This window comes from Heterocephalus glaber, unplaced genomic scaffold, assembly GCF_053883595.1.
Source record: "Heterocephalus glaber isolate CG9 unplaced genomic scaffold, H.glaber_assembly_v1.0 deba00000621, whole genome shotgun sequence".
Lineage (NCBI taxonomy): Eukaryota > Metazoa > Chordata > Mammalia > Rodentia > Bathyergidae > Heterocephalus > Heterocephalus glaber.
In genome coordinates, this window is record NW_028258153.1 from 33,562,574 (window position 1) to 33,590,557 (window position 27,984).

At 43.3% G+C, this 27,984-nt stretch overlaps 1 non-coding gene and 1 pseudogene across 1 annotated transcript; one reads left to right on the top strand and one right to left on the bottom strand.

Moving 5' to 3' along the window:
- On the bottom strand, positions 1-27,775 carry LOC147829430 (chromatin target of PRMT1 protein pseudogene; annotated as a pseudogene).
- LOC147829431 (U6 spliceosomal RNA) lies at positions 24,812-24,918 on the top strand. The gene has a single exon (XR_015449244.1). It is a non-coding gene; the product is annotated as a U6 spliceosomal RNA (small nuclear RNA).
- Positions 27,776-27,984: the final 209 nt, after the last annotated feature.

Here is a 27,984-nt window from a genome sequence, read left to right on the forward strand (position 1 = left end):
TATTTTATTCTACCAGACATATTTATGATATATATCCAGAAAGAAGTTGTTGGTGATAAAACTGGAAGAAATCATGGTATGAAAGTTTATATGTGACCAAGAAAGAGAATAGCAAATGTTGTCAGCTCCTAGACTCCAGAAAACTAATTCCAAAAGTTTCACAGAAAAAGCCTAACTAAATTGATGCCTTGAGAGAGTGGGTAAGTACTCAAAAAATAAATTCTGACTGTGTTATCACTATTTCAGTACAGAATAAATAGATGCCATAGATCTCTCCCTCCCCCCTTCTCCATCTCTCCCCTAAGGATAGAAGAAGGGCTTCTCTGCATGCTAACCAACTACTCTACTACTAAAGTACAGCCTCAGCCATAAAGAAGGTAAATGATAAGGAAATCCTGAGGATAAGGCAAAGATCAACCAAAGTCCATCCAAGAAGCAGGGGCCAAGCTGAGGTGGAAGACATGGGGAGGAAGATTTTCTTAATATTAGAGAAGGGGAGAGCAGGAAGGAGCATGGGAACTTTGCCTGGATAGATGTAAAGCCAGTGGAGAAAGCAGAATTCCAAGTCGCCTGACCTCAAACCTAATGTTTTCCTCACAGATGCTGAGTCCTTTTGATCCCGTAACTCCACAGATCTGACTTGGCAACAAGCCCTTGCTTGGAGATTTTGCTCTCACCCACATCTGGCCTGCCTGTGTGGAAGCCAAGAGCCCACCGTGGCTTCTCACATTTAAATAATTAAAAATCAATAAAATTAAAAATTCACTTCCTCAGCTACGCTAGCTGCATTTCAAGGGCTCAGAGGCTACAGGTTGCTTGTGGTCACTGTCCTGGCTGGCGTGGAATAGAGCTAAAAGTTTGCCAGGTGTGGTGGCCTGTAATCCCAGTACTCTAGGAGGTTGAAGCAGAATTCAAGTTTGGGCCCAGTCTGGACAACTTGGTGACTTAGTGAGACCCTGTCTCAAAAAAATTTAAAAATGGACTGGACATATAGCTCAGTGCAAAGGCCCTGGAATCAATCCCCAGTACTGGAAAACAAAATCTGGAAGTTCTATTGGGACATACTAATCTACAGTTATTAAAAGAATTTATTGTTAAGTGGTGTGTGTGTGTGTGTGTGTGTGTGTGTGTGAACACAAACACATCAGGGCTCTTGTTAAGGATGCTCACCTCCCTTCTAAACAGAATTTAGACTTTGTCTCAACAGATCCTGGCTTCCACCATGTGCTCTGAGCTGAGGACTGGGCGGTGTGGGTCATTTTCAGAGGCTGAGGATAAGGGCATCAAGGGGGAAAGGAATAGGAAAGCAGGAGAGGTGTTTAAATCAAGGGTGGATTAAGTGAGTGCTTCCCAAACTTTAATCATTTAGCACTTTGCTTACAAATTTTCATCATGTCTAAGTGATCTGAATTATTTTCTTTAGAAATTTTTTAAGTCAACTATTTTTTCTCAACATAGCCTTGTACCAAACAGCATCAGTAAGATATTAGCTTAGAATATAATTATTTATACTTTGTCTAACCCACCTTAAAACAAATGCACACTATGACACTGAGGACGTCCCCTAAAACATCTCACAGCCTGTTGGAGATCCCTGCATCCCACACTGTGCTCTTGTGTGCCCTGGATTGTTGACAGAGAAGCACAAGCAACTCATCTAAGGTTTTTTCATGATTCCTTTTGATGGCTGAGCTCTCTGACCAAATGCATGTTGGGCTGCACAGGCAGGATCTGCTTTTTCAGGGTGACATCGACAGAGAGTATCAGAGCCAGCCATGGCTCGTGGCCAGGCTGCAAGACTGCATGTGCACTGGTTTTTTTGGTTTGTTTGTCTTTGTTTTGGGGGGTTTTTTGGTACCGGGGATCGAACTCGAATCCTTCTGCTTATGGGGCAGGCAGTGGAACCACTGAGGTAAATCCCCTGCCCCATGTGCACTGTTTTTGTCAACCTCGAGACAGCCTGATTCTCCCTCAGTGTCAGGTGCAGACTCCAAAGGTTAGCTGGTTGAGTGACCTGTGTGGGTTGGAAATGGCACATGGTTGTGCTAGCTTCGGCAGCACATATACTAAAATTGCAAAGTGGCACATGGTGCTGTGGCCTTATCTGTGGGAAAGGCTCTGCTCCCCTGAATGCTCAGCGCTCGCTTGTTCCTGGCAGTGGACAGAGGGAGCTGTGGCCCCATGCTTGCCCCTACTTGCCACAGTGTTAATTATGTGCTCCATCTGGAAATGTCTTGCCCACAGGTGAGGCCAGTTGTGTTGGGTCACTTTGTTTCTTCCTTCATTCCAGGAACTAATTGCTGAATTTGTTTTATTTCCATCTAAAAGGGATTCTGACCTATCTTCCATCCTCTCCTGCTCCCTGCACCTTACCTCCCACCCCACTTCATTTAAAATGTCCGACTTCAAAGGAAATGTAAGCCATGACACTTTGGTATGTTTGTGAGAGAAAAGATAGTTGTCAGCAAATGGTGAAGAAGGTGCGGGGTCAGACACTAAGGATGCTCCAAAGGATGTCTCAGGGGCTCCACCTGCAAAAGTCTTCAGGACCTGAGCAGGGCTTCCAGCATTACAGCTCTTGAGTTAAGACCCTTGCTGAAACAAGGGGAGAACGGCCAGCATGAGAGAAAGAGAGAGATCAATGAGGGAGACTGACCAGGAAGAGAGGGGCCAATGAAAGAGACTAACCAATGAGAGAGTAACCAATAAGAGGCAGGAGGCCAATGAGAAACTGGCTAATGAAAGGCTGGCCAATGAAAAACTGACCAGTGGCAGACTGACCAGTGAGAGCCTGGCCCATGAGAAACTTGAAGGACCCTAGTTAGCAAGACAGACTCCATATTGCTGCTTGACTCACCTGCCTGCCCTTTAGATGAACTCAGAAGGAGGAAGCTTAGAAACCTCCTCCCCTTAGAGAGTCTCTTAGAAACAACAATGAATCAACTATTGTTTTACAAATGCTCTAACGACAAGACGTTCCGCTTTTGTACCTTTTGCTTGCTTTGCTAGTTCTATCCCATAGGGAGGCCTAGAAACTGCTGGCCTCAAAGGTGTATAAAACATGTTAATCTCCCCTAGTCGGGACTTGAGTCCAATGCTCGGCGTGGGTCCCGGCTGGTAATAAACTCCTGTGTGAACTTAATATTGGTCTCTGGTTGGTTCTTTCTCGCTGGGTGCAACAAAACTGATAGAGATTGATTATGAGAAAAACTGGCCAATGAGAGACACTGACCAGTGATAGACTGACCGGTGAGAGACACTGGCTGAGGAGAGAGACTGACTCGTGTTCCAGACTCCAGACCCAATCCCAGAACTCTTGCTGTGTGACTGACTGGTGACTTTGCCTCTTTGAATCTCAAATGCTCTTGCTGTGCCTCAGACTGGACCTAGATCTGGAATGAGGTACAGCCCTGTTGCCAGGTGCAGGCAAGGCATGGCCCTTTGTGCAAACAGCAGCTCATCTGTGACCTGGAGTCACTGGAAGCACACAGTTTCCTGGATCTGGACGACACATCTTGGACTTTACTTCGTGCTCCAAGCCAGAGGAGGAGAGGGACGACATTTTACTTTGCCTAGCATAGAGATCAGCACATCCTCCCAGGAGAGTCAAGACAGCAAGGGACGAAGGAAGAGCCTCCCGGAGGTGTCCCAGCCAGATTGGTGGCAGCAAGAGTGTGTCCTGTCCCACAGCCTCCACTGCCTGTCTGGCATAGCAAACTTTGCTTTGGGACCCTCAGCACCATGGGCCACTAGCAGCAGCTGCTTTCAGCCACGGCTCCCCAAATCCTGGTTTTATTTTCTTCCTAGGTCATTAATAGACTGTTGGGTTGTCCCAGAAGGTTCCTGCAGACCAGAATGCTAACTGAAGAGGTGTCCAGCTGAGCAGCTGAGCAGAGCCCACCACGTGGAGGAAGGCGAAGAGGCCTGCTCGGCTGCGGCAATGTATGTGCAGAGCTGGAGCAAGGACAGCTCGTGTTCTCGTGATTCGAGAGAAGACTGACAAGAACAAAGAGCATCCTTCTTATGTCTTTTTCTTTTTGTTTAAAAAAAACCTTTTAAGTTCTACTGAGAGCGTTGACACATAGTGAGTTACATATATGTAAGTGTACAACTACCATCTATTACCCATTCTCTGTCTTTACCTATCTTCAATTATTTACCATCAGTCATTTGTCTGTTATCTTTAACATAGTTAGCTATCATCTATCAGTCATCTATCTAGCCTATCATCTATTATCTATCTATCTATCTATCATCTTTCCATCATCTACCCAGGTTTCTACCTGTCAGTGTATCTGCTTCAGAAGAAAGCATCCCTAGGATCCAGTTTCTCCACCGTAGCCGGCAGAGCCAGCCCCTTGTGGGAGCAGGTCCTCTGTGGCATGCAGGGACAGCCCACAACCCTGTAGCCAGGTGACCTTCAGATATAGCGTCACAGTGGGCCCCTTGACAGCGAGATGCCTCCCCCTAAGTTCCCTCTGGGTCCTGGAGGAAACAGCAATGAATGTGTCCCTTTACTCAAATGGCTGCTGTCCAAACACCCGACTTAGAGGTCTTGAAAGGACCCTCACTGTCCTGTAAATATGGTTTTCTGTTTCCAATTTGTTTTTTTTTTTTGGTGCCAGGGATCGAACTCCGGGACCTTGCACTTGCAAGGCAGGCAGCACCACCACTAAGCAAAATCCCCTGCCCCTGTTTCCAATTTTAATCTCAGTTGGCCCCTTCATTGCTGAGCCTCAGGGTGTTCATCCATTAGACAGGAATCTTGGTCACTTCCTGCAAGGCTGTTGGGAGGTTCAAAGGAGAGAAAATACAAACAGGATTAGCTCTCTTTGGTGACACTTAGCATTAACTATCCTAATCTCACGATGATCTTACAAAACCTTTTCTGCCAGATATTTAGTGTTAGAGCAGAGGGCTCATTCAGCAGAGCCTGTAGATAGTGATTGTACAGAGTAAGCACTGCCCAATAGTCCTGGGCTTGTCCTTGTCCCTACCTTTGCTGCTCTAGTCTTGGGAGGGCAGCATGGGGAGGGGCACTGCCTGGCTCCATGGCTATGGCACAGGAGGTGGAGAGAAGGTGCCTACTAGAGGCCTCAGCAGGCACTTTGCAGGTCCTCAGTACTGGGGTTGGGGGGACATGGAGACAGAGGCTGGAGGTGCCCAACATCCCAGGGCAGAGGCCAGAGCTGGCCAGGAGCAAACAGGGTAAGCAGAAAGCAGAATGTAAGAATAGGCTGATTACCTGAACAGTGTGGCAGCTGGCTGTCCACAGAGGTGCAGACCCCTGACCTGGGGTCACAGAGGGTGAGGCCATCTGGGCCCATGGGTTCCATTTCTTCTTCTGCATCTTTCTCTCCATGAAGGGACACCTCTGAGAAGGGGGTGACTCTGTGGACCAAAGGCCACTAAATATAGGGGCACAGGGACCCAGATTCAGGAGGCCATATAGCTTCAGGTGAATCATTCAACTGCTCTGAGCCATGGTTTCCTGGTATGTTGCTAGTAAGGGGTGGAGGGACATACAGAGTCCCATATACTTGGTGGCCAAATCAACAGAAGTTTATTGTTTCTGGAGGTCAGAAGTCCAAGATCAAGTTTGGTTTCTTCTGAGGCTCCAAGGGGAGGATCTTCCCAGGCCTCTCCCAGCTTCTGGAGCTTGGCAGCAATGAGTGGCCTTCCTTGGCCTGTAGAAGTGTTGCCCTTTTGGGGCCCACCCTACTACACTATGGCATCATCTACCTCATTACCTCAGCACTGATCCTATTTCCAAATAAGGTCGTATCATGTGGGCCAGGGTGTCAACATATGAATTTGGGACAAAGCAAGGGGTACAATTCACCCTGTAGCCGTGAGTATATAGTGAGAGCATAAGAACTGTGATGACTCTGACTCATACCCACATTGGCCAGGAGGGTCTTTCCCAGCTGCTGAGACCCTTGAATCTGCTGCCCCCCAACTGTTAGGTGCACTCTGTTAGTTGGTTATTAAACCGAACAGATGGGAGACATGGAACTGAGGTGTGGCCTGTCTTCCAGAGGTTGGCTGCCACCTGTGGGGTTCAGTGCCTTCAGAATGACATTTGGGCTCTCTGTGAGTTTCTTCACCTGTGAAGGGGTCACCATAATGCCCCCTTCCAGGGAGACGCTCAGTGAGGAGAATATGGCGAGGCTGCAGGGCAGGGTGAAGAGTGGACACACGCTGACCCAGGGGACACCAGTGGCTACATGGGAAAGGAGCAGTCAAACCCCATCTGGTGGAAATGGAGCCAGACAGAGGAAGGGTGGAGAAGGGTACCAGCCTGGGAAGACTGCGAAGGACCACAGTTCAGGGGAGACACAGCCAGGCAGGCTTTGAGAACTCTGCCGGAGCCCTGTCTGTGGATGGCTGCCACGTATCAATGGCCCCGGAGTCTGTCTCTCAGCTCCTGCCTCAGCACTGTCCCAGCCCAGCTCAGTGACCAGTCCAGCCTGACTGGTGACCTTCTTCCTCTCACCTGCCCCTTCTTCATGAACTGCACTCCTGAGTGGCTCTGATTGTCCTCTTGGTCCCTGCCCTCTGACCCAAGGCCTGAGCTGCTTCTCCAGTGCTGTTTCCTCTGCCTGCCAGGCCCTGGGCCACGAGGCCCCGGAGGTGGAGATGAATGGCCAGTCATGCTGTCTAAGCAGGAGAGGCAGGAGTTATGAATACCTCCTGAGTTGCTCCCTGGAGGCTTTGTGCCACTGCACAGGCAGAGAATGCCACACCCCTGAGGTTTGTCCTCACCCCTGTCCCCTCAGTCTCTTGCCCAAACCATCAGGGGTGAAAGTACTCTAGGTGCCCTGGGCCCTTGGGGCACAAAACTGTCTGGGTTCTACAGGCTTGTGAGACACACCTGGAGTAGGGATAGTGTGCCCAATAGCCAACAGTGAGCACGGGGCACGCTGTGCCAAGGTCATACAGACAGAGCTAATAGCCGTGAGGTGTGCGTCTATGTGTACTTGTGGTGTGTGTAGTGTGTGGTATGGTGTGTGTTTGCTTTGCGGCCAAGACCACAGTGCCAGCGCTGTCATTCATCAATTCCCAAATGCCTCTGTGCTCTCCTCCTTCTGGCTCCTCCTCCTTTCCTCTGTTCCCAGAGCTCCACTGAGCTTTCTTCTCTGTGGTGCACCTGTGCAGAAGAGACTGCCGATGTCCTGGGAGGACACTGGCTACAGCGTGAACAGGAGGACCCGACCCATTATGACCACATCACACCGACTGCTGGTGCTTGGGCCACAGATCCCAGAAGCCTCCATCATGATGGCCATTCATAGACCCCCAAGTCCTGTATCAGACATGCTGGATGTGAAAGCCACTGTGGTCTCTCCAGCAGAGGAGGCTGTGAGGACCATGCCACAATTCCTCCAGCAACCAGAGCTGAGATCACTCAGTAATCCCACCCCAAGCCAGCTGGTGACAGGGAGTCAGCCCAGGGTGGCACATTCTTAAGCCGCAAATTAGCATGTACCCTCCAGTTCTTAGGACAAAGCACATCTTCTGTGGCCTCATCAGCAGCCTCCTAGGCCAGGGTTTTCTTTTGATTTAATTTAATTTAATTTTATTTCATATGCTCTCATTCAATATTACACTATTGCTACTCTGCTATAGTGGCGATCTATAGAGATATGTGTGGCCAGGTTAAAAACAGGATGTGTTAGAAGTTCAAGCTTGCATTTTAAGGAGTCAACATTTTATGACATGTGGATGGTATAACCAGTATTTTAAGTAAATACAAATACAGTTAAACCTTGGTTTGTGAGCATAATTTGTTCTGGAAACATGCTTGTAATCCAATACACTTGTATATAGAAGAGAATTTCCCCATAAGAAATAATGGAAACTCAGATGATTCTTTCCACAATTCAAAAATATTCATATAAAAATGATTATAGTATCATAAAATAGTGAAGAAAATACAAAATATAAAGAAAATAAACAAATTAAGTTGCATTTACCTTTGAAAACCTTTGTGGCTGGTGTGAGGAAGACAAGAGAGAGGAAAATTATTGTGTAGGATGACTTTCTGTTTTTTTTTGGTACCAGGCATCGAACTCGGGTCCTTGCGCTTGCACGACAGGCAGTGAAACCACTAAATCCCCGGCCCAGGATGACTTTCACTATCACTAATGGAACCAGTGCTACTTATTGGCTCAGCCAAACGTTTTTTTCTCATGCAACTTTAACAAGGAATCTATCCAATGACACTAGCTTTTACCTACTTTTGAGGATTTTGTGGAAATGTGACATTGCATTGTTAAACAGATTCATTGCTGGCACTGCTACAGCCTGATTGGTGGTGCTTTTCTTCAAAAATTTGCATTGTTTCTCACATTTTGCACACCTTCCTAATCTCATTTGAAGTGAAGGGTTCCTTTGCCTGTTTCTCCTCCTCCTGTGCAGACAAGATCTCCATAACCTCTTGCTGTTGGGAGATGGTCACTCAAATCCCACGGGCTGGTGGGGGAGAACCATTGGATCAGTTGTGATCATGTGACATTAGGTCAGCATCACATACTACTTGTATTGAAAGACATCTCTTGTTTATCAAGTTAAAATTTATTAGAAATGTTTGCTTGTCTTGTGGAACACTCGCAGAACAAGTTATTCTCAATCTGAAGAATACTGAGTATCTCTTCTAATTCACACCTTTTAAAAAATTCCTTTCTCTTACCTTAAGAATTTTTGTTATAGAAAATGGCAAACACACATGGAAACAGAGATAATAAAATGATATGAACATTGCTATGTTCTTAACATATCGGCGTAACAATGTTCCACCTCTTTCCAGTCATGTTCCACCCCCTTGCTTTCTTCCTTTCTGGTTTTCTTTTCCATCTGCTGTGCATTTTGAAGTCAGCCTCAGGTACTACATCAGTCCACTTATACTGTATTTACTGAAGTGTGAACCCCAACAAAAATACTATTCATTGCTTAATATCATCTAATCTTCAGTTCATGTTCAAATTTCCCAATCGCCTCAATGTTTCTGCATTTCGTTTGAATCAGGATCTGAACCATGCCCACGGGTGGAGTTTGGCTCAAGACTCTTCTCATCTGTAGGAGTCTCTCACCCCAAGCCCTTCTTCTCCATCCCATCTGTTTGCTGAAGAAGCCAGATCATTTGCCCTAGACCCTTATCCTGGAATAAGTGGATCACTTCCTTGTGGTGTCATTTTGTCTGCTCCTGTCTCCACATTTTCTTGACTAAATTCATATGTCTCCATAATTGCTGTGCATACACCTCCTACAGCATCTCCATGAGTGGCTTATGATGGCCCACATTTAGGGATGCCACTAAACTGCCAGGTTCATTTGGGCCATCATAAAATTCCCCATCAACCTTCCACATAAAAGCAATTTTCAAACTATAGATCATGATACATTACTTAGCTATGAAGTCAATTTGGTGGATCATGACAGTGTTGTTTGAAAAAGAGGAAATAGAAGGGAATAGAGAACATTGTAGTAGGGTTAAGCACTAACAACAAGGGTGAGTATTCTGTCATGGGACTTAAGTTTGAATGATTGGGATATATATTTGTGTGTACCAGGTCATGATGTAAAATAAGGGCCATGGCTAAAATAACTGAAAACTCCACACAGCTCCCATCTGTGTTACAAGTGGTCTTCAAGGAAGATTTGTTCAGTAAGGATGTGCATGGGGTGGAAGTCCAGGCTGAGTTTGGAAACCCATCAGCATATATCGAGTCACAGCTGTTAGAGTTAGAATAATCTCATGCAGTCCAATGTGAAGCCAAGATATGCACAGGCTTCTGGACAGCTGCAGGGTGTACAGCTGGTGAAGCTAACTCTCAAGCCTGCTCTCCTCCAGCAGCTGCTGTTTTCGAGGTGGAGAAAAGGCAGCCACATGTCCCTTGGGCTCAGTAAACTCTTGCCCTTCACAATGTCTCCTGGTCAACTTGTCACAGGCCAGCTCTACTCCGTTTGAGATTGGGGCTTGCTGAGTCGTTGCTGAGACCTGAAACAGGGTTCCTTTGTCACCAACTCCCATTCTGCTTGCCATTCTTTGCTTCAGAAATAGCACTGAATAGATCTTTTTCTTACATTAAAGTTGCCTCCTATAAGTGTGGTGGTGCCGTTTGGAAGGCTAAGGCAGGAGTGCAATTTTGAGTCCAGGCTGAGCAACTTAGCAACAATGAGACCCCCATCTCAAGATTTTTAAAAAATTAAAAAGGGGGGATGTAGTTTAGCGAAAAGGCCCTAGGTACAATCCTCAGTCCCAGAAAAAACAAAATGCCTCCCATTGTACTTGGAGAGTGACAGGCAGGGCAGACCCTAGCAACTGGTAACACCTTTGCTGTCAAGGGCATTATTGAGATGATTAGTAAAATGTGAACAGATTCTGAGACTAAGGCAGCAGTGATTTATCACTATGATTCTCTTGATTCTGATTGTTGTTTTGCATAGTGTGAGAAAATGTTTTTGTAGGAAACAGGCATTATTCAGAGGTATTAGTGTTCAGGTTGGCAACTATTATTTTTTAAGTGAATCAGGATAAAAATTTTAAATTTGCTTCTAACTTTTCTGTAAGTTTGTTATTGTTTCAAAATCAAAAAAACTTTCTAAAATACAGACTGTAGGGCCAGGGATTTAGCTCAGTGGTTCCGTTGCTTGCCTTGTAAGCACAAGGACCCGAGTTCGATCCCTGGTACCAAAAAATAAATAAATAAATAAATAAAATAAAATACAGACTGTAAGTAAAGGCATAGTCATATCAACTTTGTGGCCATTAAGATATTAATACGGAAGAAAATTAAGCTTCAAAACTATATTATAGCATGATCTTATCTCTATTTTTAAAATTCCATTTACTTGTATACAGTAAAGGAAAGCTACAAAAGCAGCTAATGAAATGTTAATGGTGATTATTTCTGAATCGGGTTCATGGAAAATCTTTAGTTTTTCCTCTTTTGTTTATCTATATTTTCTAATCTTTCTTTAAAATTTTTTATTATTACATGTTTGTAGTATACAATGATTGCATTCCTTATAGGGAGTTGGTACATATATATAACACATCTTAATTCCTTTTACATAGTGAACAGAACAAATTCTCTGATTAATTTATTAGCTTTTTGGGGTCATTGCTGGAGATCAAACCACTCTAACCTTTTTTCAAACCAATCTTATTTATTGAAATTAAACTTGTAGACCAATAGTATAACATGAAACAGTTTATGGTAGGGGGAGGAAAAAAATCTATGTTTAAAATTTTTAAGAATGGATTTCAAGAGTTATACTAAATGCTGATTTGTCCATTTTAAATTATATGATTTATTTTTTGCTTCCTTTCTTTTACTATCAATTTCTTATGATTTTCTGCAGTTTAAACAACACATATTTGGGGATGTCCTTGAGCCTTCTATGTGCTGAACTTGGGGCCTGACCTTGGGTATAGCTGACTGTCTTGGAGAGCTGCTTAGAGCCTCCATGGGGTATTCTTCACAGTCATTCCCACCAGTCTTCACTCCCTATTTGTCGCCCCAAATGCAGGCTGTGTAGCTGGTACATGATTTCGCAGTTGGTGGCACTTATAAAAATAAACCAAGCCTGCTCTGCAATCCAGGCATGACAGACAGAAGCTGCAAACCATGCACGTTTCAGATGCAGGAGGGCCAGGGCTGCCTCAGGCTCCATGCCTGCTGATGGCCTGACCCTTCAGGATGGTGGTAGAGAGGGCCACTCACTGGTGAGGGAGTGTGGATATCACTGGTAGAGCGGCTGGTGCATTCCTAGGAGCTGAGGGTTCCCAGGGCATGGAAAGCAGAGTTGGCCAGGAGATAAGCCCACCAGATGGGAAATGTGCGTCAAGCAGAGCCTGGGCAGGACTGAAGGCGCTCCGTGCACAGACAGCCTAGCGTCAGGAACACTGCACTCATTCTCTTGTAGTTGTATAGCTAGCCCCCTCCCACACACCAAGAGAGAATTAATATTGGAATGCTGTATCTTCAGAGTTATCTTTCTTCCAAACTTCCTCTCCTCATGCATCAGGGTTGGAGGAAGGGAGTGGAAATGCTGGAGACTTCGGCCATTGAGAATATGCACTTAGCAGAGAGATGTATGGTTTGCACATAGTTTCCTTTCATTCAAGGAGGCAGATTGCTTTCTGTGCTTCCTCTTCAAAGCTGAGGATGAATTTTTATAATGTGTAGCCTAGCAAACACCATTCCTTAGTGGAATTAAATTCCTCTCTCTCACACCCCACCCTTCAGTGAGCCATCATGGGACTTGACTGAAGGTTGTTTCCAGCTCTAAGGAAAGGAAGTACTGTACTGGGCTCTGGAAAGCAAGCTTTTGTTATTGGTGAGCCAGAAAGGCACCAAGTGTCTCACACCAAAGACTCCAAGGCCAGTGGTGCAATCACAGCCACATCTCATGTTTCCCATGAACTGCTGGAGTACTCTTTGCCTGACCTATAAGAAAGCCAATGTCCCCCACTTGAAGGTTCCTTCCCACTGGGGCTCACCAATCAGAGGGAATGAATTTGGCTTTTCCACCCTTGTGAGAGTGTGGAGCCAGTGACCATCACCCAGCCACCCATTGCCATAGCAGCTGGCTAACTGTAGACCATGGTGCCCAGCATGAAGCACCACCATGTACTCTCACACAGATACATCCTCTTGTCACACTTAGTTTGTGATGCTTATCCCTCTGTGCCCCATTCTTAGCCCAGCAGGGTTCAAGCTGACTTTGAGAGACTGACCAGGTCTTCTTTCAGCTGACAAATATAAAGAACAATACATAGTTTTAATGCAGTGGTCGTTATCAGTGAAGGAACAAGATCCCCACCAGATAGGAACCCACAATGGTGAGGCCTGCTGTTGCACCAGCTTCTTACCTGGAGAGGGGTTCCAGATAGCAGCTGGGTTAGGGAGCCCTGAAAGGGTCCAGCGGCCTCTCTACTGGAGGAGCCAAAGTTGAGCATCCCAGGAGTTCAACAAGCCAGAGTGCAGCAGAAGAGAGAAGAAACAGACAGAGCCACCAGGTGCAGAGGAACCCTGAGCATTCAGCAGAGAACTGAGCAGAGTAAGCATGAGTGAAAACTACCAAAAGCATGAGAGGGTAGTGCCTGGTTCCCACGCAAGTCCAAGACTAGTGCTTATTCCCATGGAGGCGACAGAAAAGCACTCATAATTCAGGGGGAATCAGATACAATCCTCAGGGAGATGTTGCCTCCTGGTAGAGAATGATGAGCCCAAGCTGAGTACAGCCCTGCATCGACCTGATAAATCATAAAAGCAAGACCTGAAAACATCAAACTACTTGAAAGTAACTGCATCCCAGAAAAGGCTCCAAAATATTCACAGGAAAACAGAAATATCTAACACTCAACAAGATAATCTCTGGAATCCAATCAAAAAGAACCCAGAAGACAAAGACGAAGAAAACAGAATCTTACAATGAGAAGATGAATCAGTCAATCAAGAGTGACCCAGAACTATCATATTTGTTACAATTAGCTAAGAAGGATATCAACACAGTTATTCTAAAAAGTTAAGTAGACACATGGTAGATGTAAAAAAGACCAGTTGAACTATTAGGGATGAAAACAAAAATGGAAACAATTACTAAGCATAAAGACAGAGCAACAAAAACTATTAAAAATAAAGCAAAGATACAAAAGTCTTTTTGAAAATGAACAGAATATTAATAAGTTGTGAGAAAACAACCAGTGTAATTTATGTGTAACTGAAACCCCCAAAGGCCTGGGAAAGCACAGGAAATACTTGAAAAAACAATGGATGAATTTTTTTAATTTGATAAAAATTATAGAACCCTGAATATGAAAAGTTTAATATACCCTGAGTCCAAGAAACAGGAAGAGATTATTGTAGCTTTCCACACGCTCTGTTTCCCAGGCACGGTGTGTACTTTTGTCTTTGCTCTCACCCTCTTTTCCTATTTACATGGCCGAAGCTCACTCTGCAGAGTCAGTTTCTCCCCACTTTTTCCTTTTGCTTTCTTGAATAAATTTTGCCACTGCTTTTTGTTCATTTTGGTCAATTCTTTGTTCGAGATAAGAAGAACCTGGAACCCACTTCCAGAAGGTGAGGCAAGTCACCTCAAACCTGGTAATGTTTAGTCGATGAATCTCACGCTCTCTCTCCCTCCCTCTCTCTCCCTCTCTCTCTCTCTCTCTCTCTCTCTCGCTCCCTCTTTCTCTCTCTTTGGTACTGGGGATCAAACTCAGGACCTTGCACTTGCAAAGCAGGCGTGGTGCCACTAGTGAACCCCTTTTTTAGAAGCAAGCTACCAATAACATTTTGGCCACCCGAGCCAGGAGAGTACATTTTGGCATGGCCAGGAACAAGAAAACAAAAGCTCAGGTACTGGAGACAAAGGTAAGGCCTAACCAAGCTGGGCAAAAATTTTTGTTTCTCTCTACAAGGTTTTTTCTTCCTTTTTTCTCCCTGTATCCCTCACTTTCTCTCTCCTAAGCCAGGAATCTGAGAATTCTTCTCAACCCACCAGTGAGAGGCTTCCAGGCCTGGCTGAGGGGGTGGGGGAAGGGAATGTAGGCTTTGTTTTGCTTTCTAGCTGCTTGTGCCCATTCCGTGGGTCTTTGTTTTCTACACATTTGTTGTACTTTGCTCCTCTTTTTTGAAATCTACCTGGTCTCCACATACCTGTAAATGGCTTTTTCTCAGTTTGTGTTTTGGTAGGGGATCCCGCCATGTTACTTTGCCATGTGGCCAGCCACCATCTTGTCTCATTGCATGACTAAGTAACTTTTATGTGGGCATGTATCACCAGCCACCACCATCTTTTCTCTCTCTCTCTTTCTTTTCCTTATTTAAAATAACTGGCCTTACAAGCTAGGCTTCTGATTTTATACAGCATAGGAGCTTAGGGAAAACCAGAGAGAGAAAGTTTTTTCTTCCTTCTCAGAGGAAGGAAAAACTCTGTACTATCTCTATAGGAACTCATGCAGCCTTTTGCCAGTGCAAAACTTTTGGGTGGGAGCTACAACCAGAGATCTCTAGCTGTGGCCTGGACAAATGCAGATGCATATGGCTGGCTGGATGCATACCCATGGATGGGAGAGAGATCTGCTCCCATTCTGGTAGGGTATGACCATCTTACCATGACTAGGGAGGAGAAATGGAAATACAAGAAAAAAAAAAACTTGTCCATTTAAAAATGCTTGAGGTTTCTGGCCAAAACCTAGTACCTCAGCCACTCCAAGAGCCTGTCTGAGACCATCGTCACCTGGCTTTTGTACTTCCCTGTTTAAATTCAACTACATTAAAAACCGACACCTGATGTCTGAACAAAACAACATTTAAAAACTTAACTAAAGTGGACTGGGGATTTAGCTCAGTGGTTCTGCTGCCTGCCTCGAAAGCACAAGATCCTGAGTTTGATTCCTGCTACCAAGAAAAAAAGAAAAACTTAACTAAAGTAAGAGTAAGTGTTTGAAAACAGCCATCCCAACTCTTAGTACTTTTCCTGTCAGAATAAATATGAGAGATATTTTTCCCCACATGGTTTCTGGTTGAGTAGAGTCATCTTGGTTAAAAAGAGTCATCAGGGGACTCAAAATACCAGCTGAGCCATCAAGGGGCTCAGAATAACTGCAAGTTGAACCATCAAGGGGTTCAGTTAGGTGGCTAAGGGAACTTTGCTTGGGCAAGTTCCCCACTTATTTCACAGGAGTTTGGACCAGGCAAGGCCAACAGATGGCCCAGCCCCCCTTTCCCTAATGAATTAATGGGTCCAAAGATGAAGACATAAGCCCCAGAGGACTTTCTTCTGTGCTTAATGATGCCAGTATCACTTTAAGGTTCTCAAATAGAGACATCTATCTAGGTTTTATAAAGTCTTATGGACTTTGGGTCTCATCCTTATGCTTGGGATACCTCCTTGAAGTGCATAGGCCTAGCTGTCTCCTCTCTATAGGTCCCCAAACAAGCAAATGGAAAATCTATTGGACCTCACAACCACACAGATTTCACTGACATTGCCACTAGGTTGTATTCTTGATGAGTGGGAAAGGTTTGATCTTGACAATCTAAAACAGGAGAAGCTTATCTATTATTGCAATATAGTTTGAGTCCAATATGAACTGGGAAGTGGTGAGAGATGAATATAAGATAGTACTTTAAATTATGAGTCTATTTTCCAGTTATAGCATTTTTGCTTAAAACATGCAAGGTGGAATGAAATGCCTTATGTTCAGCCTTTGTGACTCTTTATCAAAGGGAATACTCAGGAGCTATGGTGTTTAGAGTGACTCCCAAGGAGGAAAAAGACATTCTGGATGACCCTGTCCTAAGACCCTACTTATCTCTCAGGGGGACATGGGTCTCTCTGATCTGTCTGATACTAGGAGGTCTCCTCAACCTCCTCCTTATAGCCCCCAGGCCAACAAATCAAGTTCATCCCTCCCAAGTGATTCTGGAACTCCATTAGAGCCTAGTCCCCTAGGGGAACCCAGTGTTTCTCAGCTCCCTTATCATGCTTCTCAGACAGCTTTAAACCCCAGGGGTAGAACCCAAAGTGGCACTTCTTACTATTCCAATTCAACTCATCCAGCCCCTAAGGGAAGACCCAGGGTGAGAGATAATACTCAAGGGCAAGTCCATTTTTCAGTTGCAGATGTCCAACAGTGCAAGGAACAATTAGGCCAACTATCAGAAGATCCTAGTAAGTTTAACAGATGGGTTTCAAACTTTGGCCCTTGCTTTTGATTTATCATGACAAGATGTCCAATACACCTTGGCCACTTGCTGAACCCCAGATGAAAAACAAAGAATCCTCCACCAGGCTAAAAGCTATGCAGATCAGCAATATGCCTTGAAAAGAGAAGGAAACCACCCTAGAGAGGCTATTCTCCCTTCAACAGAGCCAAACTGGGACTATAATACTCAGGATGAACTAGAGATGATGTATGATAGTTGCTCTTACAATGAGGATGAAAAGGTGCATTAAAAAGTCTGTTAATTGGGCCGGGGATTTAGCTCAGTGGTTCCACTGCCTGCCTCGCAAGCGCAAGGACCTGAGTTTGATCCCTGGTACCAAAAAAACCATAAAAATAAAAAGTCTGTTAATTATGATAAAGTGGATGGGGTCTTATAGGGTGCAGAAGAAAATCAAGCTTTGTTTTATAACTGATTAGTAGAGGCCTTCTGCAAGCATATTGATATAGATCCATCTTCCAGGGAGGGACAGAGGCACTAATGGGGCATCATTTCATCTGCCAGTCAGCCCCAGATATTCAACATAAACTACAAAATCTTTAGATAGGGCCACAGACACCTATGACCTAATTGCTGGACACTGCATTTTCTGCATTCAACAGTTGGAGGAGAGAGAAAGGAGAAAGGCTAAAATTATAGCTGTTGCAATTGGTAATGCTTTAAACCCACCCAGGTCATCTAAGGAAAAACCCAGGGACAGCCAAGGAAATAGTTCTTGTTTCAAGTGCAAGAAACCTGGACACATGAGATTGAGCCAAGCCTCCACCTGGGCCCTGGTCCACATGTGAGGCAGCTAATGTGCCTGTCTCATGGCACTGGAGGTTTGACTGTCCCCACTCCCAGAGAGGGGCTAGCCCAGCCACAACCCTCATTTCCTGTTCTTATGACTGAAGAGGCCCAGGGAGACCTGCAATGCCCCTGTCCATGGACATCACTATCTTCTCTGAAGAACCCTGGGTAAACTTATACATGATGGGTGAGCCAGTTCATGTATCACTGTTTTTGATACAGGGGCAGCTCACTCTGAATTGACTGCCTTCTCTGGGAAACTCTCCTCTAGGTCTATAGCCATAGTTGGGTTGAGGGGACCCTTAGTCAGAGATTCTTTACTCCTCTGACGTGTCACTTTGAAGGCCAAATATTAAACCATGAGTTTCTAACTACCCCACAATGTCCTGCTTACTTGCTAGGAAGAGATTTAGTAGCTAAATTGAGGGAGGGGGCCAATCTCAAATTCTGGCTAAGTCCAAAATGGGTTTTACTTGTCAGGACCACACCAAATTAGTTAACAAGTGGATCCTACTGGATGGTATAATGGAATACATGGTAGGGCAAACTGTGCTATGCCAGTAGTTATAAGACTAAAAAACCTTGGGCAATTTCCTAACCAAAAGCAGTATCCAAGCAAGGAAGAGGCATGTAAAGGCCTCCAGCCTCTCATAGACTAGTTTCTCAAAATGGCCTTCTGAAGCCTTAGCAGTCCCCTTGTAGTACTCCCATTCTTCCTGTAGTAAAGCCCTCAGGAGAATAGAGGATGGTACAAGATCTCTCCCTCATTAATGAGGCTGTCATTCCAATCCATCCTCTAGTGGCAGATCTATACACAATTTTCTCCCATATTCCAGGGGACACTAATTGGTTCTCAGTCTTAGATTTAAAAGATATATTTTAAAAGATATATTTTATATTAAATATCTTATATTTAAAAGGTATATTTTATTTTCCATCCCCTATATCCAGACTCCCAATCTCTGTTTGCCTTTGAATGGGAAAAAATCCCATTTCAAGAGAAAAGCAGCAATATTCTTGGACAGTTCTCCCACAAGGATTTAGAGAGAGCCCTCTCCTTTTTGCTTGGGCACTAGAGAAAGACTTGAGGAACTTAAAGCTTAAACAAAGAACCATCCTGCAATATGTAGATGATATTCTAGTATTCTAGATGAGAAATTATCTAATTATAACACGGTATAGACTCTCAACTTTCTAGCTAAGAAGTGATATAAAGTTTCCAAAGAAAAAGCTCAGATATCCTTCCAAAAAGTTCAATATTTGCATATATTCTTATACCTTGGGGACAATAGTTGTCTGGGGATGGGATCCAGGCTATCTGTGATCTTGGGCCTCCTGGCACCAAACAACAGCTTCATTCATTCCTGGGGATGGCCAGACTTTTCAGGATCTGACTACCTAATTTTGGACTAATGGCAAAGCCTTTGTATGAGGCTGTCAAAGGCCTTGTTTGAGTCTGTGCCCCTAGAATGGACAAAAGTGACTGACAATCCCTCAAGGAAAATAAAGCATACCCTTACTCAGGCCCCAGCACTGGGAATACCTGCCTTAAGAAAACTTTCTTTTCTCTATGTATTAGAAAAGGGAGATCTTGATCAAAAGCCTAGGGCAAGAACCCCACATAGTGTCATACTTTTCAAATAAATTAAATAGGTTGGCTGCTGGATGGCCATCCTACCTGAGAGCAATAGCAGCTACAGCCGTACTAATAAAAGAAGCTACAAAGTTAACTTTGGGACAAAGACTAGAAATCATGACACTCCATCAGGTCAGAGCTATTCTGGAGACAAAAAGTTATTTGTGGCTAATGAGGGAACAACTCACCAAGTAGCAGGCCTGCTCTTAGTTATCCCTGAGGTTATTATAAAAACTTGTATTACTATTAACCCTGCTTCTCTGATGCCTACAGGCCTAGAAGTTAGCCACTCTTGTGAACAAGTCATCTCTCAGACCTATGCAAGTAGGCAGGACATAAGTGATCTCCCCTCCAAGACCCTGAAGAAGTGTGGTTCACTGATGTAAGTAGTGTTGTTCAAGATATAAAAAGGTGGATTATGCAGTTTTCAGCTCACAACAGGTCATCTAGAATTCTTCCTCCAGGAACTTCTGCTAAAAGAAGAGAGAAGGAACATCTGCTGACCAGTTAAACCCAAAATGGAAAGGCCCCTTTTCAGTGATCCTTGCCACACCCACTGCAGTAAAGGTGACAGAAATAGATAATTGGATTCATCTTTCTAGAACTGCCTGAAGTATGAGATTGTCCAAAAGAAAAAAGTTACTCCTGTGAACCTCTTAGAAAACTTGAGATTTCTTTTCAAAAAACGACTCTTGTCCTCCTGCAGAAACATGGGAATCTGACCTGCTCCTCCTCCACTATTTGGGCAAATATTAAAGATAAATGGTTATTTGCTCTTTTCTCCTTCCTGGAACCAAGGGTACTGCGCCAGCCCTCAGTGGTTCCTGGAAGTCCGAGTATAGCTACACTACCCTTGGTTCCAGGAAACGTCTGCACCACTGTCTGGTTTGAGGACCACAGGCCATACTGTCTCTGCCCCCAGAGTCTTCAAGGCAGTGGCTCCTTGGACTGACATCCAGCAACCATCTCTAATGCCTGGCAACTACCTCCCCCTTAAACTCCCTCTTAAAAATCTTTGTTCTCCCCCTGCTCTAGGCTGACTCCCCTCTCAGAACTTGTGCCCAAATGTGAAGTAAACAGCCTTGTGGCTCACACAAACCCTGCCCGGGTGGTCTCTCTGCTCTATGTGCCTTCAATAAGGCATCAGCCTGAGGTGTGGAATCCCAGCACTGCCTCGCAAGACCTGTATGTAGAAGTTCTCATAGGTTTCCTTGAGATTTGAACAATATAAAAGAAAGGCAGGGGTGGGGATTTAGCTTAGTGGTTCCGCCACCTGCCTTGCAAGCACAAGGACCCGAGTTTGATCCCTGGTACCAAAAAAAAAAAAAGTAAAATTAAAAAAAAAAATAAAAGAAAGGAAGCCATAAGGAGCCAGTGCTATTGTAGCTTTCCATGATAGCCCATGATGTGTTTCCCAGATGTAGTGTGTACTTTTATCTTTGTTCTTATCCTCTTTTTCTATTTACTTGGCACAACCTCACACCACAGAGCCAGTTTCTCTTCCATTCTTCCTTTTACTTTGTCGAATAAACTTTGCCACTGCTAAAAAAAAAAAGAAGAAAGAAATAGGAAGAAACCTACACCAATGCATATCATAATCAAATTTCTCAAAAATAAAGAGAAAATATGAAACACACCTTCCAAGGTTTATGTGTGCAGGAACATATATAAAGCTAGCAACAGATTTCCCAATAGAAAAAAATGCCAGTGAAGAATAAAAGGAGCAAGATCTTAAAGTATTGAAAGACAACACTGTCAATGTAGAATTCAACACCAAGATAAAACAAATTCAAAAACAAAGGATTTCCAGTTTCCCATTTGAAGGAGCTTGGAAGTCATCACCCTAACAAGTGAAAAGCTGAAGAATCAAATCTTTGATCCATCAGAGTTCACAAGACAAACTACTGTTCCCTAAATTGGAAAGACACACAGGAGTTAAAACCCATGAATACAGCCCCTGCAGGGAGCACTACCTGTGTGGACCTCATGTGGACAGGCCTGAGAATTCAAACTCTAGGGTTGCTGTCATGGGGCCCTCAAGACTTTCTGAGATTTATCTCCTAGGGTTCTGCCAGGTTCTCATTGTAAATATCAAGAAAAAATTCCTACTACTCAGGCAGGGGAGGAGAAAGAGAAGCATTTAAAAATGTGACAAAGTACTATGCTTTAACTGAGGTCACCTAGAGAAATTAACTGAGCCCAAGCTGCTGAGTTTTAGAACCAACCCCACCGGGACACAGAAAATACCATACTCCATCCCTCACTCCATCCTTTTCCACCTAAGGGGCAGGGCAGGGCAGGGCAGGGCTAAGAAGCAGTAGTGAGGCTCACACCTGTGAAACAGGCTCACTAAGAGCCTGAGACTAAGGATAGGACTGCAGAATACTTCTGCTCCCCTACACCTCAGAACCATGCCACTAAAGGTCTATTTACTACAAGCTCATCTGCCCAACATCACATGCAGGCTGCAACAACAACTGAATCAATTGAACAGTCTGCTTTTAGATGTATTCAGTTAGAGAATTTGTCCCTGGGTATTTGTACTTGCCATATTAAAATCAGAAGTCAAAACATCTTATTAGTTAACAGTTTTCTGCTGATGTATGGAATAAGAGGAGATTGAAAGCAGTATTTCCAAATCCTTTAAACCATATGAACTTGAAAATTTCTTGAACTTTTTTTTGGGCAAATCCCCCACCTATTATAGAGATACCCACAGCAATTGGCAATTGTGATGAATTCGGGTCCATGAATGGCCACCTTTGTATTGGCATCCTGCCATTATTGTATGGGTTGGTGACACAAGGAACATCAGGAGCCACAGATAACACACTATACTGATGCAAAAGCCAGCGACTGGTGGATTAGAAGTTCTGATGGTAGTAGACTGCCATGCATTTTGAAGTAAAGATCTATCCATTGGGGAAGGTGAAATGAAAAATTTCTTTAAAATAAAATCACTTGGGCCGGGGATATAGCTCAGTGGCACTGTGCCTGCCTGGCAAGTGCAAGGTCCTGAGTTCGATACCCAGTTCTCCAAAAAAATAAATAAACAAATAAATAAAATAAAATAAATTAAAACCACTAAAAACCATAATATTTAATCAGACCAACAGGGGTTTATCTCCACTGAGAAATTTTGCTATGGGGACACTTTTTCACCTGACCCACCCAAATTACAAGACATACTGAAAGGCAAAAAAAAAGAAAAAAAAAGAAAAAAAGAAACACAATTTAATCCTGTAGAGGTCGAGGGTTGGGTGTTGCCCTTTAACAATATGTGAGAAGAGTTTGTGTTTCTCAGATCAGCTGTGACCTCTAAAGGGTTAAAGAGACAGAATAATCATCAGAATTAGAGGTGGCAAGGATGATGGAATTTAAGACAACTATGATTAAAATACTGAGGGCTTTATGGGATTAAGGAGACAGTATGCAAGAAGATGGGCAGTGTAAACAGAGAAAAGTATTGATGTGAAGTAACATCTATCCTTTAAAGGTGATAAGAAAATAGTTCATTCTGAGCCAGATATGAATGACCATGGCCTGGAAATACAGTCTCCAGTTTTCCTGAGAAACTTCTCTGAGAAAAAGAAATTGCAATGAACTTTCTAGGCAGAGGACAAAGGTAATGATAAATGAATGCTTCAGTGAATAAGTCAGCATAAAGCAGGGACAACCTGACCAGGACTGAGATGGTATCTCACTTCATTCTCAGGGAGAAGATCAGTTAAGTCAGAGGTCTATTCTTTGTCAAGCTATGAGTGGCTAATCAGGTTCTCACATACAACCCAAAAAGTTTACCTAATAATCATGAGAATGTTAGGTTGGGTATAATAGTTCAGAAGTAATGATTTGTTTTCTAAAGGCCTAAAGTAGCCCTTTTCGCATAGGCTTCCCAGTGTATGCCTGTCATTTTATCTCCTTTTGAGAAGCTGTGCATTTGGGACTCGCTTGAAGAATTCTATACAACTATTGTAATATAGTTTCTTCAAGAATGTTTAATTTCACAGATAGAAATTCAAAGAAAGAATCAAAAAAGAAGGGAGCTGGGGATTTAGCTCAGTGGTACCACCTGCCTTGCAATCACAAGGTTCTGAGTTCAATCCCCTGTACCAAAAAAAAAAGAATCAAAAAAGAAATGCTAGCACATTAGTTAGCTTTCCATCACGGTGAGAAAACACTCAAGAAAGTCAACTGAAAAGAGGAAAGGTTTATTTTGACTCACAGTTTCAGAGATTTAGGCCTATGGTTACTGGCTCCACTGTTTTGGGGCCTGTGGTGGGGCAGACCATTGTGGTGGGGAGGGCATTGGAGCAAAGTGGTTCAGCTCCTGGAGAGAAAGGGAAAAGAAAGGGGGAGGGGTTCTTTTTGTAACAAAGTCCCTCCTCCAATCACCTCCCCAAGGCTTCACTTCTCTGAAACCCTGCTCTACTGGGACCAACCCTTCAACACATGAACTTTCAGAGGGCATTTAAAAAATCAAAACTATATAATGAAGATGAAGAATGTCTTTAATAAGTTTTCAGCAGACTAGACATGGCCAAGTAAAGAATCCATGAGTTTGAAGATATGTCAAAAGAAACCTCCCAACTGAGAGGCAAAAATAGAAAAGACTGAGCTGGATGTGGTAGGGCAGACCTGGAATTCTGGCACTCTGAGAAGCTGAGGATCACAAATTCAAGCCTAGCATGGGCAATTTAGTGGCTTATCAAGACCTTGTTTCAAAATAAAACATTAAACAAAAGACTGGGGATATAGTTCAGTAAGAAGGCCTAGGGTTCAACCCCTAGTACTGGGGGAGGGGGACTGGAAAACACAGAATAGAACATTGAAGAACTGTGAGACAATTACAAAAGGTGAAATATGTGCATAATGACAATACCATGAGAACAAAGACAAGAAGGAACACCAAAAAATACCAGAGGAAATAATGGCTTAGGATTTTCAGAAGTGAATGACAGACACCAAACTAAATTCAACATTTAGGAGGCTTAGGAAACACTAAGAAGGATTAACCCCTCTGCCCAAAAATCTACACCTAGGTATATAATTTTCAAACTTCAGAAAATCAAAGACATGAAGATAGTCTCAAAAGAAGCCAGAAGAAAAAAAAATCTTGCTATAGAGGAACAAATATAAGGACTTTTATAGGACTTCTTTTCAAGAACAATGCAAGAAAGAAGGGAATAGAGTGAAATATTTGAAGATTCCAAATAGGAAAAGATCAACCTAGAATTCTGTATCAGTGAGATCATGCCCCCCACCTTTAGGTGGTATAGGAGATTGAACCTAGGGCTTTCTGTATGCTAAGTAAGTGCCCTACCACTGAACTACATCCACACCATTTTCTTTTATCCTATCTTATTTTACTATTTAATTTTATTTTGAGATAGGGTCTTGCTAAATTGCCCAAGCTGGCCTCAAATTTTCAATCCTCCTGCCTCAGCCTCCTGAGTAGCTGGGACTACAGGTGTATGTCACCAAGGCTGGCTTGAAATTATACTTTTAAAGTGAAGCAAAAATAAAGAATTTCTCAGAATAACAAAAATTGTTGGAATTTGTTGCCAGTACATCTGGTTCACAAGAATTGTTTTAAAAAATTCATCAGAGCAAAGAAAATTTTTTAGGTCAGAAACTTAGATGGGTACTTGCTTCAGCAACACATGTACTAAAATTGGAAGGATACAGAGAAGATTAGCATGGCCCCTGAACAAGGATGACACGCAAATTCATGAAGTGTTCCTTATTTTTGTAAACAGATCCCAATCAAAATACCAATAGCCTTCCTCATAGAACTGGAGAAAACAATCCTAAAATTCACATGGAACCAGAAAGCCGGAATAGCAAAAGCAACCCTGGGTAACAAAAGCAAAGCAGGAAGTATCACAATCCAAGATGGGAATTATGTTACAAAGGTATTGTGATTTTTTTTTTTTCTGAATTAAGATTTTCTTAACACTAAGAGCCAAGTATAGAGAATGTACAACACAATTCCAACTCAGAAACCAAGGCATGAGGGAGGAACACTGGCTCCGTCTGAGACCTGTTGGTAGGGTACAGAGACAAACACAGGAAACATCAGAATGTCAGAATGTATGACAGATGAGAGAAGGCAGAGGTAGGAGAAGTGTTCTACCCACAAGGCCAACACATTCATGTTCAAAGAGAAGACTGGGTGAAGGAAAAAACAACAATAAACACCTACGCAAATCAAAGGAAAAGGGGTTTCAAACAACACAGGGTCGAAAGTAAAAGGAACACACCAAACGTACCTGCTGGTAGCAGGTAAATCCACAGCCTGTTATGATAGGTCCTTCTAGCATCAATCAGGTTTCTTCTTCTCATCTGTCACCCAAGGTTATTTACTGATGTGGTAACTTTAACGAGTTTCTCTCAGGAGGGTAGGCGGGCTTCAATCATTGGTTTCAGGGTCTGTCTGTGCCATGTAGGCATCCAACTCCACCTCCAAAGACCCCTCTTCCCTGGCCTATCGTACCCCGACCTCTACCACCGATTCCACCACGACCCATAGCTCCACACCCTAGCCCCCTCTCCCAAGACCTCCAGGACCTTGAACACCACCTCTTCTTAAGCCCATTCGGGGAGCTATGGCTCGTCCACCTCGAAGCAGGTTCTTGCCTCGGAGCGACACCCCGCCCCTAAGCATGGTTCTGATGGCACGTCGCCCACGGAGTCCTCCTCTGGGCAAGCCTCTGTGGACTATGGGCAGGCCTTGTTCTCCAATGACTCCCCTGGCCAGGGTCCCTATGGGTTGGCCTAACCATGTCTGAATGTTACTCTTACCCAGGAGCTGCTTTAAGCTCTTCTGCTTAAGTTTTAATGCTGCCTGGACCGAGGGTCTATTCTTCATCTGCTGGGCCAGTCTTCTGTTTCTGGCACTGGCTAGTTGCTGTTGTTGCTGCATCAAAGCCCGAATATTCACTGGCATCGGCTGTTTGTTCTTCAGCATATTAGTAAAGCGCTCATTTAGAGACATCTTGGTGGTGCTTTTTAGCACAACTTTTGGCATTGACTGGGCAGCCATCTTCAAATCCCGAGGATCTTTTAGTCCTTATTCCTGTAGTCTTTCTTTAATCTCCTTACCATTAAAAAAAAAAAAAAGTACTAGGATTGAACCCAGGGCCTTCAAGGTGAAACAGAGCCCCAGCCCTTTTTAAATGCTGAGGGCCAGGGATGTAGCTCAGTGGCATGGCGCCTGCCTGGCAAGCGCGAGGCCCTGAGTTCGATTCCCGGTACCCCCCAAAAAGTTGAGAGTCTTGGTAAGTTGTTAAATTGTCCAAGGTGGACTCTAACTACCATCCTCCGGCCTCTGCCTTCCGAGGGGTGAGATTATGGGAGTGCGCCACCACTCTTAACACTACAGACCCTCCTGCTTCAGCCTCCTGAGGCCTGTTGCCCAGACGCTCCGCTGTGGTGGAGCTCCGCCCCTCCCCCCAAAGCTATTGTGATTTTTTTTTTTTAAAAAGCATGGAACTAGCACAAAAACATATGTGTGGATCAATGGAACAGAACTGAAGATATAGAAACAACACCAAGCACATTCAGCTATTTAATCTCTGACAAAAGGACCAAAAACATACACTGGAGGAAAGATAGCCTGTTTAATAAATGGTTCTGGGAAAATTGGTTATTCACATGCAGAAGATTGAGTCTAAACTTACATATCTCATCATGTACTAAGCTAAAATCAAAATGAATCAAAGATCTAAATGTTAAAACAAATAACCTGCTGGAAGATAAAATAGGTAAAACTCTTAAAGACATAATATATAAGCATAGACAAAGACTTTCTGAAGAGAATCCCAATGGCACAAGAAATAGTACCAAGAATCAACAAAAGGTATCATATCAAATTAATAAGCTTCTGCACAGCAAAGGAAACAACCAACAGAGTGAAGAAACAACCTAAAGAACAGGGAAACATTTTTGTCAGTTATTCCTCAGAGGGCTAATATCTAGAGTATATAAAGAATGCAAAAAACATTAGAAACCTTCAAATTTAAAGACCTAATTTTAAAAAGGGCAACTGAAATGAATAGACATTTCACAGAAGTACACATGGCTAGTAAATACATGAAAAAATGTTCAACATCCATGGCCATTAGAGAAATGCAAATTGTAACTACATTGAGATATCATCTTACCCCAGAAAGAATGGCTATCATCAAGAATTCTAATAATAACAAATGCTGGTGAGAATGAGGGGAACAGGGAATTCTACATTGTTGGTGGGAATGTAGACTAGTACAACTACTAGGGAAATCAGTGTTCCTCAAAAAAATTAAAATAAAAATAGAAATTCCATTTGACCTAGCTATCCCCTTCCTAGGTACCTTCCTGAAAGAGTTAAAGTTGTCATATTACAGGGATACATGCACACTCAGGTTTATAGCAGTACAATTTATAATAGCTAGATCTTGGAAGTAGCACATATGTCCTTCAACAGATGAATGGATAAGGAAAATGTGATATTTATACACAATGGAGTACTACTCTGCCAGAGAGCAAGATAAACTCGATGCATTCATGGTCAAATGGATGCAAGTTGAGAACATAATGTTAAGTAAAATAAATCAGACACATAAGCTTCAATATCACATAGTCTCTCTTATATAAAAATTCAAATATATCATATCATATGATATATATAAATTATATATATATATATATTAGAGAGAGAGAGAGAACAAAATAGAAGACAAATAGGAAATAGGGAGAAGTTCAAGTAATTCCCCAAATTGCTTATTTCATTGTTTCAAAAATATGTGCTAATTTGTTTCATTTATACTACTAGTT